At 44.4% G+C, this 15,456-nt stretch overlaps 2 pseudogenes; one reads left to right on the forward strand and one right to left on the reverse strand.

Moving 5' to 3' along the window:
- Window positions 1-2,339: 2,339 nt before the first annotated feature.
- On the reverse strand, window positions 2,340-2,546 carry LOC142260819 (U2 spliceosomal RNA; annotated as a pseudogene).
- Window positions 2,547-14,835: 12,289 nt separating this feature from the next.
- Window positions 14,836-15,042, forward strand: LOC142260820 (U2 spliceosomal RNA; annotated as a pseudogene).
- Window positions 15,043-15,456: the final 414 nt, after the last annotated feature.

Raw genomic sequence — 15,456 nt, forward strand, 5'->3', positions numbered from 1 at the left:
GGAAGGACGAGGCCAGCCAGAAGGCACCCCTACACCCGATCATTACACACCAACCGCTGGAGCTGGTTGCCCTTGACCATGTAAAGCTCACCCCCAGCCGAAGTGGGTACACCTACGCTCTGACCATCGTAGACCACTACTCGAGGTTCCTGGTGGTTGTCCCAGTTAAGGACTTAACCGGCCGCACCGCTGCTAAGGCTTTCCAGGCTTATTTCTGTTGACCGCATTGGTACCCGGAGAGGGTGCTTACCGACCAGGAGAGGCTGATTTGGGAGGATGGGCCTGGAGGAAAGGGATGGCTTAGGCCCGCCACTACCGTAACCGGTGGCGATCCTCCGGGGGTTCAGGGGTCCCCTTGGACGTGGGCCCCCTGAAAGAGACAGAACCCGCTCGGGCAACTTGGTGCTGGACTGGGGTCAAGGGGTGCTGCCCGCTTCTTAGGGGCAGCATCAGGGCCAGGTTGTTTGGGTGGGAGAAGAGCGGAAGCTGTACCGTTGTAAAATGTTTATGATGCTTTTACATGTTTTACCGTTTTATTCTTTTTCAGTTGTGAAAATAAAACCGGTGATGGACGGGCAGCCCGCGGACGGTCTGCATTTTGCTATAGGGGAATGTGGCGCCCTGGACAAGCCAGGTCGTCACAGGTACTACACCAACACACTCTACACTCCGGCTAGGCACACCGAAGCTAAACACAAATCCTAGTTGCCTTCCTCCAGGGGCTGATGTCCACACCAGGGGGTGGGCCAGGCGGTTGATCCCACCCACCGAGGAGTTCACAGTCCTGGAGGCGGGAAAAGGAGTCAGATTAGAGATCAGTTTTGGAGTTAGAGAAGTGAAGAGGAGAGGAGACTGACCGTGTCCGGGTGTGTGGCCCGGGCACTCAGCAAGGTTGGCAGACGGTGGTGACCTTCTGCAGGAGAGGCTGATTGGAGTGAACCGTACGGACCGGGGATGGGCGGTGGCCCGCCGGTACCAGATCGGGGAGTGAAGAGAAGCCAGCACCATCCGGCAGGGCCTACGGACCCCGACCAGGCTAGGAGTCGCCGTAAAACCGGTCAAATCCGTTAGCGACAGGAACCTCCAGGGTTTCCCAGCAGTCAAGACCCGATTGAAGGCAACAGCTCACACCGTAGAGGGAAGCACAGTCACCGCCAAGGCTACAGTTCCCAGGGCCAGAGCCTGCGGGCAAAAGGGGCTCCCTCAGCATCCATCCAAGCTGGGGAGCGGGTTACCGGTGGGAAGCCCGCTAGATTTTGGGGGAATAAAAGGGGTCCAACACCACATCCCCACAGGTGCACACCCACCCATCAAAGAGAGCTATAAGCCAATACCACCTTCACATTGCCAGTGTACCAAGGACATGTTGAGCAACATGAAGGCGGCTGGGGTTATCCGTGACAGTTGTAGCCTTTGGGCAGCTCTGTTGATCCTGTTAAAAAAGAAGGACGGCACCACTCCCCGTATTGAGGAATTGCTAGCTGCATTGAGAACTGCAAATTATTTTTCTACCCTTGATCTCACTAGTCACTATTGGCAAGTGTCCGTTGCTGAGGCAGACCGGGAGAAGACCGCCTTCGCCACCCCTATGGGTCTCTGCGAGTTCAAAAGCATGCCCTTCGAGCTGTGCAATGCGCCAGGAACCTTCCAGAGGCTGATGGAATGCTGCTTGGGACAAGATTTTAGGGTGTATAAAAAGGGAGATTAGATCCCGTGATCCCAACGTATTGTTACACCTCTATAAATCACTTGTAAGGCTACATCTGGAATATGGGAACCAGTTTTGGGCTCCACATTTTAAAAAGGACATTCAGAAGTTAGAGTCAGTTCAAAGGTGGGCAACTAGACTACTACAAGGAATGGAAGGCCTCCCATATGATGACAAGTTGAAAAAGTTATTAAGTGATTATTGGCTGCAATGGGGCTTTCTGGCTGGTGCCAGCCTCTCTTCTTAGCACACAGGAACCACAATCCCTACACCATGCTTCAATGGATTCTCTCATCCCAGCCCAGTAAAACTACATATTTTACACAGTCATAAGCAGCCAAAAGGGATCTATTCTATTCAATTGCAAATGATCTAGATAAGACTGAGAATAAGATACTGCACGGGACATAGCAGAGTTGGTCAAGTTGAGTGGAGATGAGTTTGCTATTTGGCACAGCTTTTTGCATCAATAAAGCAAGTAAAAGGTGTGAAAGATAAAAAAAAGGGTGAAAGTGTGAAAAGTGAATTGGCCAAATTGAGGTGCATATAAAGTTTTTGCTTTCTTTCAATTCACTAATGGGGCTCATTTGAATCAGGTGAATTGAGTTCTGCTTTTGGAAACTGGGTTAAGAAGGGGTGCACCGGTCCTGGAGGTACTGCAATACCAGGTCAATGCGTGGAGTGGACAGAGCAAGATTTTTTCCATCTCCTTGTTCTAAAAATCCATTTAATATATGGTCCCCAGAGAGGGGACGTATCAGATATTAAACTGATAAGAACAGATTTAATTTTTTTTTTTTTCTGTTTATCAGTAGGACTTCAAAATAACAAAGGTGATCGCCTCCCGTTGCCTGGGAACCGTCCAGGCACAAGAGGGCTATGTGTCACCAGAAGGCGCACACACTTCCTCAAGGCCGGCAGACGTGCAATCCCAGGCACCTTCCAGTACCGACCAAGGTAGCGTCCTCCGAAACTACACTTGATCTTAGCCAAAAGGCCGAGAAGCTATAACCCGAATTGGTTACGGCCTTGAGTGGCACCCTGGCCTATACCGGACACATCTTAGGGAGAGGGAGACAAACCCACGCCTACAGAAGACATTTTGTCACCCAAGCCAACCCTTGAAAAGGCTGTTTTGCAGAGCAAAAACAAGAAGAATGGTGCTTTTTGCAGCCGCCGCCCACTGCAATGAATCTGAATAACTCCTCCTTTTGGACACAAGCACCTCCCCTCCCCCTTGCAGTCTTTCCAATTCATGATACAAAAAGACGGACGGACAGGACAGGACAGGACAGGCTGCCTGACTTTCCGTCACTGCCACCCTTTGCCATCCTTGTCCGTAGAAAGCCCTTTCATCATCCCCAAACCCTAATCTTTTCCCTTCCCTTCCCAGATGCGTCTCACTCCCTTTCATTAGGAAGTGAGCGCAGCCTTTTCTCCGTTCTGCACATGCGCGACGTTAAACACAAATGCGCAGGCGTGCGTTCCATTACCCTCACTGCATTCCACTCCCATACAGGAAGTGGGCGCAGCTATTACTACGGTCGCACATAAAAGAACCCACGGCCACCACTGCACATAGCTGACTCCACCACAGGACACCCACTTCTACACCAACGCAGGTAAGACAGGATCGGCACCTCTATGCTCCCGTTACAATCAGGCTCAGTCACCATGTGATAACGCTCTCAACTCTTTAGTTGCAGGCTCCCCTTGCTTCACCTCCACTGGCTGTGCTGCCATTTCCTCTCCCACCTGGAAGGTATACTTTATTCCACTATTTTCCTGTTTCTCTCTTCCCCCTTTTCCCATAACCTACTTTTATCTACATTTGTGGGGTATCTATATGCTATTTACATCATAGTTTTATTCATTAATATGGAAGGGAAGAGTGCCCATGAGAGTGTTGAACTGCGGAGAGCAAGAAATTAAGCTGCTCCGATTTGCCACCATTGATAAGCTGTTCTCAGTAGATACACATGCTATCCAAACAGCAGCATCCACCATTGCTTCAGCCCACCCATTCAGTGACAGCTCACCAAGTCAGCCATAGGAGTGGTGTAAGGAATTACACGTAGGCACTGACTCCACACCTTCACATCACAAGAAGGGGGTCTACAGGCTAGTGCAAGAATACGAGCAAGTCTTCAGCAAACATCCGCTAGACTTTTGAAGAATAAAAGGGGTCAAACACTACATCCCCACAAGTGCACACCCACCCATCAAAGAGAGATATAAGCCAAAACTACCTGCACATTTCCAGTGTACCAAGGACATGTTGAGCAACATGAAGGAGGCTGGGGTTATCCGTGACAGTTGTAGCCTCTGGGCAGCTCCGTTGGTCCTGTTAAAGAAGAAGGACAGCACCACTCCCCTGTATTGAGGAATAGCTAGCTGCATTGAGAACTGCAAATTATTTTTCTACCCTTGATCTCACTAGTCGCTATTGGCAAGTGTCCGTTGCTGAGGCAGACCGGGAGAAGACCGCCTTTGCCACCCCGATGGGTCTCTGCGAGTTCAAAAGCATGCCCTTCGAGCTGTGCAATTTGCCAGGAACCTTCCAGAGGCTGATGGAATGCTGCTTGGGACACCGAAACTTTGAAACGGTACTGCTATACCTTTATGATGTTATTGTTTATTCTAAAGCAAACAAGATTTTAGGGTGTATAAAAAGGGAGATTAGATCCGGTGATCCCAACGTATTGTTACCCCTCTATAAATCACTTGTAAGGCCACATCTGGAATATGGGGTAAAGTCCTGAGCAGGTTGATAACCATTGGTTTGAGCATGGTAGGGTGTAGTGCGCATCTTCCTGCATCGGTAAAAGCTGCAGAAGTCCTTGAAGATTTCCGCTTCAAAGGCTGTGCCTTGATCTGTGAGGACTCTCTCTGAGTAGCCATGAGGTCTGCATAAGTGTGCTTGGAAGACCTTCGCTGCAGTATGGGCCATTAGATCTTTGACTTGTACCACAACCATAAATCTCGAGTAGTTGTCTACCATCGTAAGTGCATACGTGAGCTCGCCTCGATATTCTGCAACAAAACTCCCTTTTTCGATTTCAGTTTCAGCAAACACTCCTCTTCCTGTAGAAAATATTTATCATTACCTAAGACAGTCATTCTAATGCATGACAATATTAAGGCAATTTAGTTAAAACTTGTTTTAACTCACCTTTAAGGGGATTGATGTATTTCATGGTCAATCCAGGTTTGTCAGTGATGGCACTGACATAATGTATGGCGTCTTTTTCGGGCGTTATCCTTTGCCTTTTCATTGTGAAAATCCAGTTGCCTATATCAAAGCAAATTCTACTACTTGTAAAGTATGCAGAAAATGAAATGTAGAACATATAACATCAACTGCTTAGGAACGCATCATAGGTTAGTACTTAAAAGGATATTGTCATGTTCTAGTCATAATGCAAGCTGGACATTTTTCATGTTACCCTGTAATCGCCGGCCTGTTCTAATGCTCACAAGCCAAGATATAGGCTCAGCTGCTAAGGCTTCCCTCTGCCTTCTGAATGAAACTTGAATATGTCTGGCTCACTGTGTATATAGCAGGTGCTCAGAAAAAATAAGAGTCAATTCAATAGAAATAGCTCTGGCACACTATAGTGATCAATAACGTAAGAAAAGAACTCTTGGAATGCTGAAAATTCTTTATTTGTGCAAAAGGATAATTCATCCAACGTTTCGACCTTGTTTTTAGGTCTTTATCAAGGATAAAGTTATCTAAGATCATAAAGGGTTACAAAACCATATAAACACGTAATTAGTACATAGTACAACATAACAGTACAATATATTGCTACTTGAGAGTACAATGGGTCAAATGACCATGATGCACATACAAAAAATTTTTCCAAAGCCATAGTGAAAACATTTGTACTGAGGAAAGAAAATTTCCACATGACCTATCTGGAGAAACATTCTGGATCAAACAACCAAAAATAGTCAAGCAGGTAAATACACACCTATATGGATAACAGGATGATATGTGTTCAATTGTATAGCGTCATTGCCATTAAGGTACAAATGGAAAACTTGCAATCCTATATAGTGAAGGAAATGAACACATATCATATCAAAGAACACAGGAACATGGGTGTGAGAAAAACCTCAATGTTTATACTTTGTTCTTTATAATGGTGTGAACATGTATATGTCTCAGTACCTTATGCACTTGAGAATTCTAGTGAGTAGATCATGAAAGCCTATTTCAGAACTGGAATCGGTAAATAATTGTAGGTGGAATCTAAATGAAAAGATGGTACAAGTGTTATCATGACACGTGGGCTATAACACAATGGACCGTGTGACAAAGAAGAAAGGAGAGAAAGAAGAGGAAGAAAATGCAACTACCTGTAACATTACGTGATAGTCACTGGTAAGTATCACTTGACAATTCAAGTAAAAAAGGATTCCTTTATTAAAGGGTTCTCAGTCGCCTCAGGATCATGAAATACTAGGGTAAATGATATGAGAATGGGTAAGAAGCACCACTAAAGGAAATATGAGATGCAGGACATATATCTATAAACCCCTGAACTACATGATAGAAATAAAAAGAAGAAAAAAGAAAAAAAAGAAGAAAGAAGAAGAACACATAGAATGCGGAAAGAGAATGGGTACAACTACCTGAGTTACTGCAGGGAGGCCCCTGGTTGGTATTGTGAGGGTTAGTGGAATTCCTTCACTGAAGGGTTCTCAGTTGCCTCAGGTTCGTGAAAAATGCTATAGACAAATAATGCCCGGAGAAAAGGGGTTCATATACAGCGAATAATGGTAATACAAGGTACATGTGTCACATGTAATAGTATATATATATATATTGTACTAAGCTCTACACCAGAAATAGAAAGTAGTCCCTCTGCCTTCTGTCTAGGTGCCCTGAGTTATGTCCTGTAAACTGTCACAGGGACCCAGACACACATGTGTAGTAGGGGAATATCCCTGCTGAGATGCCAGTGCTAGAGCACTCGTTTGCTGTGGAGTTGAACGCTATGTGAGCAGTTCTTACCTTCAATGAGCAGAAGTCTCTTTTTTCAGATTTCAATATCTCTGTGGGTATCTGGCAGAAATATGGAATACTCTTTACTGCTAAGACCCTGTACACCACTCCCACTAAAGGGGGCTTTACACGCTGCGACATCGCTAATGCGGAGTCGTTGGGGTCACGGAATTTGTGACGCACATCCGGCCGCATTAGCGATGTTGCTGCGTGTGACACCGATGAGCGATTTTGCATCGCTGCAAAAACGTGCAAAATCGCTCATCGGTGACATGGGTCTCCATTCTCGATTATCGTTACTGCAGCAGTAACGATGTAGTTCGTCGCTCCTGCGGCAGCACACATCGCTCCGTGTGACACCGCAGAAACGAGGAACCTCTCCTTACCTGCCTCCCAGCCGCTATGAGGAAGGAAGGAGGTGGGCGGGATGTTCCGGCCACTCATCTCCGCCCCTCCGCTGCTATTGGGCGGTCGCTCAGTGACGTCGCTGTGACGCCGCACGGACCGCCCCCTTAGAAAGGAGGCGGTTCGCCGGTCACAGCGACGTCGCCGGGCAGGTAAGTATGTGTGACGGGTCTGGTCGGTGTTGTGCAGCATGGGCAGCGATTTGCCCGTGTCGCGCAACAGATGGGGGCGGGTATCCACACTAGCGATATCGGGACCGATATCGCAGTGTGTAAAGTAGCCTTTAATAAACTGTGTAAAGGATTTTAAGTAAAAATCCACAATAAACCAGCGCTAGATGGGTTTTTATAATTTTATTAATAGACCACAAATAAAAAATTTTTTGCTATCCTTGTTTCAAGACAGAGTATTTGATAATATACAATACACTGATTATTACTAAAACCAAGGACCACATAAAACAAGGACCACATAAAATAAAAAATGAAAGTAATGAGAATAAAATTCTTTTGTATAACCAATTAACTTCGAGGTGATACAATATTCACATTGATTTAGTTTTACCAGTCTAATGTAATGCCCCGGCCGGTGGCATATATTTTGTTTGGTTAATAATTTAGACTTATACAATGAAAGATGTACTATACCACCCCTGGCTAACTTACAAGTTTTAAGTTGTACAATATAAGTTTGCGACGTTATATTCATATATAGGAAGGCAAACAATATTGGCAATTTAGTGGCACCCACCATACGTAATCTTACAGCACCTAATAAGGGAGGATTATTTGGCCTGAAAGGTTTTTTTCCATGCAAAAGCTGTATAGTATGTAAGAATACAAAAAATATTTCACGGAAATCCTTCTTACAGGGGCAGTCAGAAGTCATGATTAGAGAATTTATTACATGTCAATCAAAGGGAGTAGTATATTGCATTCAATGTCCCTGTCAGAAAAAATACATTGGGAGAACTATTAGACCCCTATGGAAAAGGGTGGGTGAGCAGATTAGAAGTGTTAAAAATAAATGTACTAAGCACCCCCTATCCAGACATTATGTGTTAAAACATGGAGGGTCCTTTAAAGGATCCCAAGTATGGGGCGTACAAAAAATAACTAAGGATTGGAGAGGTGGCGATTTCATTAAAAAAATGTCACGAGCAGAAAGCCAATGGATTTTTGAATTGAACACCTTGAAACCATATGGACTCAATAATGATATAGAACTGTTTGCTTTTAATTAATTTATATTTTTATAGGTAGAGGAGTAATAGGTACTGATAATAATACGGAGAGAAGGAAAAAAAAAAAAAAAAAAAAAAAGCGATTGTCATGGAGATATATGTGTATATATGCATAATATATATTAAAATTGGTGCTTCACTTGCCCAAGGTTGATGTAGATATAAGGGGCTTTTCATATTATAGCAAATTTATATTACACCTTTATGATGTCCTTTTGTTAAATTTATTGTTGTAAAAAAGCATATGCATATATACACATTGTCTTCCCAGTATATGATGATACAAGCAAGGCTATATATAGGTCTTTTTAGAAAAACCTTTAGAAAAACCTTTGCACATAATTATATTATATGGCTATTATGAACGGTCTTTCACAAATTGATATATGTAGTGGTCATTGAATGTTGGTTGAATTTAAACATTGTTTAATTTTATGCAAATTATAACCAATTAAATGTATGCATAAATAGTGCTCTAGGCAACAGCTGAGTTATCCTTGAGGAAGGGGGCCGTTACACGCCCCCGAAACGCGCGTCGGATCAGGACTCTGTTTTTGCCTACCTCACCTGTGCGGTGATAACCTGCCAAGTAATCTCTCCCTCGTGTGGAATCAACCGGCTTCCACTGGACACGGTACGGATTGCCTGCTGGAGAGGTTGAGAGGTTACCGCTGACATTTCCTTTGTCTGCAACCAGGATACATTGGTACCTCCAGCGGTTCTGCATTGCTCGTTTGGAAGCGGATCGGAGCCTTGTGTGGTGCTAACCTGCCAAGCAACTTCCTCCTGTGTGGAATCAGTCAGCTGACACTGGATACGGTCTGGACTGCCCGCTGGAGAGGCTGAGTAGTTACCGCTGATCTTATTGTTGTCCGCAGCCAACATCTTGGTGCTTTCAGTGGCTTCGTACTGCTTGATTTCGAAAGTACATTTGGGAGAATACGGGACCGGCTGGTTTGTGGCCTTGTGAAGTGTTATAAAGGCTCTGTAAAGAGGGATGTCGGTAACCATACATCTCCCCCAGAGCCAGCACTAGTCGCGGCCACTGGCCTCAAAACGTCCGCTCTGGAAGTCTAACAGGTCAATCCTGTACATAGCGGTTCCAGCCTAATCAACGGAGAAATCCGGGGTGTTTTTTGCGGTCAAGTTGTTGTGAGGTTTATTCCCCCAGGCCCTGGGGGCGAATATAACGTCGCAAACTTATATTGTACAACTTAAAACTTGTAAGTTAGCCAGGGGTGGTATAGTACATCTTTCATTGTATAAGTCTAAATTATTAACCAAACAAAATATATGCCACCGGCCGGGGCATTACATTAGACTGGTAAAACTAAATCAATGTGAATATTGTATCACCTCGAAGTTAATTGGTTATACAAAAGAATTTTATTCTCATTACTTTCATTTTTTATTTTATGTGGTCCTTGTTTTATGTGGTCCTTGGTTTTAGTAATAATCAGTGTATTGTATATTATCAAATACTCTGTCTTGAAACAAGGATAGCAAAAATTTTTTTATTTGTGGTCTATTAATAAAATTATAAAAACCCATCTAGCGCTGGTTTATTGTGGATTTTTACTTAAAATCCTTTACACAGTTTATTAAAGGCTACTTTACACACTGCGATATCGGTCCCGATATCGCTAGTGTGGATACCCGCCCCCATCTGTTGCGCGACACGGGCAAATCGCTGCCCATGCTGCACAACACCGACCAGACCCGTCACACATACTTACCTGCCCGGCGACGTCGCTGTGACCGGCGAACCGCCTCCTTTCTAAGGGGGCGGTCCGTGCGGCGTCACAGCGACGTCACTGAGCGACCGCCCAATAGCAGCGAAGGGGCGGAGATGAGTGGCCGGAACATCCCGCCCACCTCCTTCCTTCCTCATAGCGGCTGGGAGGCAGGTAAGGAGAGGTTCCTCGTTTCTGCGGTGTCACACGGAGCGATGTGTGCTGCCGCAGGAGCGACGAACTACATCGTTACTGCTGCAGTAACGATAATCGAGAATGGAGACCCATGTCACCGATGAGCGATTTTGCACGTTTTTGCAACGATGCAAAATCGCTCATCGGTGTCACACGCAGCAACATCGCTAATGCGGCCGGATGTGCGTCACAAATTCCGTGACCCCAACGACTCCGCATTAGCGATGTCGCAGCGTGTAAAGCCCCCTTTAGTGGGAGTGGTGTACAGGGTCTTAGCAGTAAAGAGTATTCCATATTTCTGCCAGATACCCACAGAGATATTGAAATCTGAAAAAAGAGACTTCTGCTCATTGAAGGTAAGAACTGCTCACATAGCGTTCAACTCCACAGCAAACGAGTGCTCTAGCACTGGCATCTCAGCAGGGATATTCCCCTACTACACATGTGTGTCTGGGTCGCTGTGACAGTTTACAGGACATAACTCAGGGCACCTAGACAGAAGGCAGAGGGACTACTTTCTATTTCTGGTGTAGAGCTTAGTACAATATATATATATATACTATTACATGTGACACATGTACCTTGTATTACCATTATTCGCTGTATATGAACCCCTTTTCTCCGGGCATTATTTGTCTATAGCATTTTTCACGAACCTGAGGCAACTGAGAACCCTTCAGTGAAGGAATTCCACTAACCCTCACAATACCAACCAGGGGCCTCCCTGCAGTAACTCAGGTAGTTGTACCCATTCTCTTTCCGCATTCTATGTGTTCTTCTTCTTTCTTCTTTTTTTTCTTTTTTCTTCTTTTTATTTCTATCATGTAGTTCAGGGGTTTATAGATATATGTCCTGCATCTCATATTTCCTTTAGTGGTGCTTCTTACCCATTCTCATATCATTTACCCTAGTATTTCATGATCCTGAGGCGACTGAGAACCCTTTAATAAAGGAATCCTTTTTCACTTGAATTGTCAAGTGATACTTACCAGTGACTATCACGTAATGTTACAGGTAGTTGCATTTTCTTCCTCTTCTTTCTCTCCTTTCTTCTTTGTCACACGGTCCATTGTGTTATAGCCCACGTGTCATGATAACACTTGTACCATCTTTTCATTTAGATTCCACCTACAATTATTTACCGATTCCAGTTCTGAAATAGGCTTTCATCATCTACTCACTAGAATTCTCAAGTGCATAAGGTACTGAGACATATACATGTTCACACCATTATAAAGAACAAAGTATAAACATTGAGGTTTTTCTCACACCCATGTTCCTGTGTTCTTTGATATGATATGTGTTCATTTCCTTCACTATATAGGATTGCAAGTTTTCCATTTGTACCTTAATGGCAATGACGCTATACAATTGAACACATATCATCCTGTTATCCATATAGGTGTGTATTTACCTGCTTGACTATTTTTGGTTGTTTGATCCAGAATGTTTCTCCAGATAGGTCATGTGGAAATTTTCTTTCCTCAGTACAAATGTTTTCACTATGGCTTTGGAAAAATTTTTTGTATGTGCATCATGGTCATTTGACCCATTGTACTCTCAAGTAGCAATATATTGTACTGTTATGTTGTACTATGTACTAATTACGTGTTTATATGGTTTTGTAACCCTTTATGATCTTAGATAACTTTATCCTTGATAAAGACCTAAAAACAAGGTCGAAACGTTGGATGAATTATCCTTTTGCACAAATAAAGAATTTTCAGCATTCCAAGAGTTCTTTTCTTACGTTATTGATCACTATAGTGTGCCAGAGCTATTTCTATTGAATTGACTCTTATTTTTTCTGAGCACCTGCTATATACACAGTGAGCCAGACATATTCAAGTTTCATTCAGAAGGCAGAGGGAAGCCTTAGCAGCTGAGCCTATATCTTGGCTTGTGAGCATTAGAACAGGCCGGCGATTACAGGGTAACATGAAAAATGTCCAGCTTGCATTATGACTAGAACATGACAATATCCTTTTAAGTACTAACCTATGATGCGTTCCTAAGCAGTTGATGTTATATGTTCTACATTTCATTTTCTGCATACTTTACAAGTAGTAGAATTTGCTTTGATATAGGCAACTGGATTTTCACAATGAAAAGGCAAAGGATAACGCCCGAAAAAGACGCCATACATTATGTCAGTGCCATCACTGACAAACCTGGATTGACCATGAAATACATCAATCCCCTTAAAGGTGAGTTAAAACAAGTTTTAACTAAATTGCCTTAATATTGTCATGCATTAGAATGACTGTCTTAGGTAATGATAAATATTTTCTACAGGAAGAGGAGTGTTTGCTGAAACTGAAATCGAAAAAGGGAGTTTTGTTGCAGAATATCGAGGCGAGCTCACGTATGCACTTACGATGGTAGACAACTACTCGAGATTTATGGTTGTGGTACAAGTCAAAGATCTAATGGCCCATACTGCAGCGAAGGTCTTCCAAGCACACTTATGCAGACCTCATGGCTACTCAGAGAGAGTCCTCACAGATCAAGGCACTGCCTTTGAAGCGGAAATCTTCAAGGACTTCTGCAGCTTTTACCGATGCAGGAAGATGCGCACTACACCCTACCATGCTCAAACCAATGGTTATCAACCTGCTCAGGACTTTACCCCATATTCCAGATGTGGCCTTACAAGTGATTTATAGAGGGTTAACAATACGTTGGGATCACCGGATCTAATCTCCCTTTTTATACACCCTAAAATCTTGTTTGCTTTAGAATAAACAATAACATCATAAAGGTATAGCAGTACCGTTTCAAAGTTTCGGTGTCCCAAGCAGCATTCCATCAGCCTCTGGAAGGTTCCTGGCAAATTGCACAGCTCGAAGGGCATGCTTTTGAACTCGCAGAGACCCATCGGGGTGGCAAAGGCGGTCTTCTCCCGGTCTGCCTCAGCAACGGACACTTGCCAATAGCGACTAGTGAGATCAAGGGTAGAAAAATAATTTGCAGTTCTCAATGCAGCTTGCTATTCCTCAATACAGGGGAGTGGTGCTGTCCTTCTTCTTTAACAGGACCAACGGAGCTGCCCAGAGGCTACAACTGTCACGGATAACCCCAGCCTCCTTCATGTTGCTCAACATGTCCTTGGTACACTGGTAATGTGCAGGTAGTTTTGGCTTATATCTCTCTTTGATGGGTGGGTGTGCACTTGTGGGGATGTAGTGTTTGACCCCTTTTATTCTTCAAAAGTCTAGCGGATGTTTGCTGAAGACTTGCTCGTATTCTTGCACTAGCCTGTAGACCCCCTTCTTGTGATGTGAAGGTGTGGAGTCAGTGCCTACGTGTAATTCCTTACACCACTCCTCTGGCTGACTTGGTGAGCTGTCACTGAATGGGTGGGCTGAAGCAATGGTGGATGCTGCTGTTTGGATAGCATGTGTATCTACTGAGAACAGCTTATCAATGGTGGCAAATCGGAGCAGCTTAATCTCTTGCTCTCCGCAGTTCAACACTCTCATGGGCACTCTTCCCTTCCATATTAATGAATAAAACTATGATGTAAATAGCATATAGATACCCCACAAATGCAGATAAAAGTAGGTTATGGGAAAAGGGGGAAGAGAGAAACAGGAAAATAGTGGAATAAAGTATACCTTCCAGGTGGGAGAGGAAATGGCAGCACAGCCAGTGGAGGTGAAGCAAGGGGAGCCTGCAACTAAAGAGTTGAGAGCGTTATCACATGGTGACTGAGCCTGATTGTAACGGGAGCATAGAGGTGCCGATCCTGTCTTACCTGCGTTGGTGTAGAAGTGGGTGTCCTGTGGTGGAGTCAGCTGTGTGCAGTGGTGGCCGTGGGTTCTTTTATGTGCGACCGTAGTAATAGCTGCGCCCACTTCCTGTATGGGAGTGGAATGCAGTGAGGCTAATGGAACGCACGCCTGCGCATTTGTGTTTAACGTCGCGCATGTGCAGAACGGAGAAAAGGCTGCGCTCACTTCCTAATGAAAGGGAGTGAGACGCAGCTGGGAAGGGAAGGGAAAAGATTAGGGTTTGGGGATGATGAAAGGGCTTTCTACGGGCAAGGATGGCAAAGGGTGGCAGTGACGGAAAGTCAGGCAGCCTGTCCTGTCCTGTCCTGTCCGTCCGTCTTTTTGTATCATGAATTGGAAAGACTGCAAGGGGGAGGGGAGGTGCTTGGAGGAGGAGGAGTTATTCAGATTAATTGCAGTGGGCGGCGGCTGCAAAAAGCATCATTCTTCTTGTTTTTGCTCTGCAAAACAGCCTTTTCAAGGGTTGGCTTGGGTGACAAAATGTCTTCTGTAGGCGTGGGTTTGTCTCCCTCTCCCTAAGATGTGTCCGGTATAGGCCAGGGTGCCACTCAAGGCCGTAACCAATTCGGGTTATAGCTTCTCGGCCTTTTGGCTAAGATCAAGTGTAGTTTCGGAGGACGCTACCTTGGTCGGTACTGGAAGGTGCCTGGGATTGCACGTCTGCCGGCCTTGAGGAAGTGTGTGCGCCTTCTGGTGACACATAGCCCTCTTGTGCCTGGACGGTTCCCAGGCAACGGGAGGCGATCACCTTTGTTATTTTGAAGTCCTACTGATAAACAGAAAAAAAAAAAAATTAAATCTGTTCTTATCAGTTTAATATCTGATACGTCCCCTCTCTGGGGACCATATATTAAATGGATTTTTAGAACAAGGAGATGGAAAAAATCTTGCTCTGTCCACTCCACGCATTGACCTGGTATTGCAGTACCTCCAGGACCGGTGCACCCCTTCTTAACCCAGTTTCCAAAAGCAGAACTCAATTCACCTGATTCAAATGAGCCCCATTAGTGAATTGAAAGAAAGCAAAAACTTTATATGCACCTCAATTTGGCCAATTCACTTTTCACACTTTCACCCTTTTTTTTTATCTTTCACACCTTTTACTTGCTTTATTGATGCAAAAGCTGTGCCAAATAGCAAACTCATCTCCACTCAACTTGACCAACTCTGCTATGTCCCGTGCAGTATCTTATTCTCAGTCTTATCTAGATCATTTGCAATTGAATAGAATAGATCCCTTTTGGACACATTGGATTCAGCTGCTGCAGTGACTGCAGGTGTTAGAAGATGCAGACTTGGCATCAGGTGCTGTCTATCAGATTCCACTCCAATTAAAGCTTCCATTGTTTTTCGGTGTTTTCTTT

Source organism: Anomaloglossus baeobatrachus, unplaced genomic scaffold, assembly GCF_048569485.1.
Source record: "Anomaloglossus baeobatrachus isolate aAnoBae1 unplaced genomic scaffold, aAnoBae1.hap1 Scaffold_196, whole genome shotgun sequence".
Taxonomy (NCBI): domain Eukaryota; kingdom Metazoa; phylum Chordata; class Amphibia; order Anura; family Aromobatidae; genus Anomaloglossus; species Anomaloglossus baeobatrachus.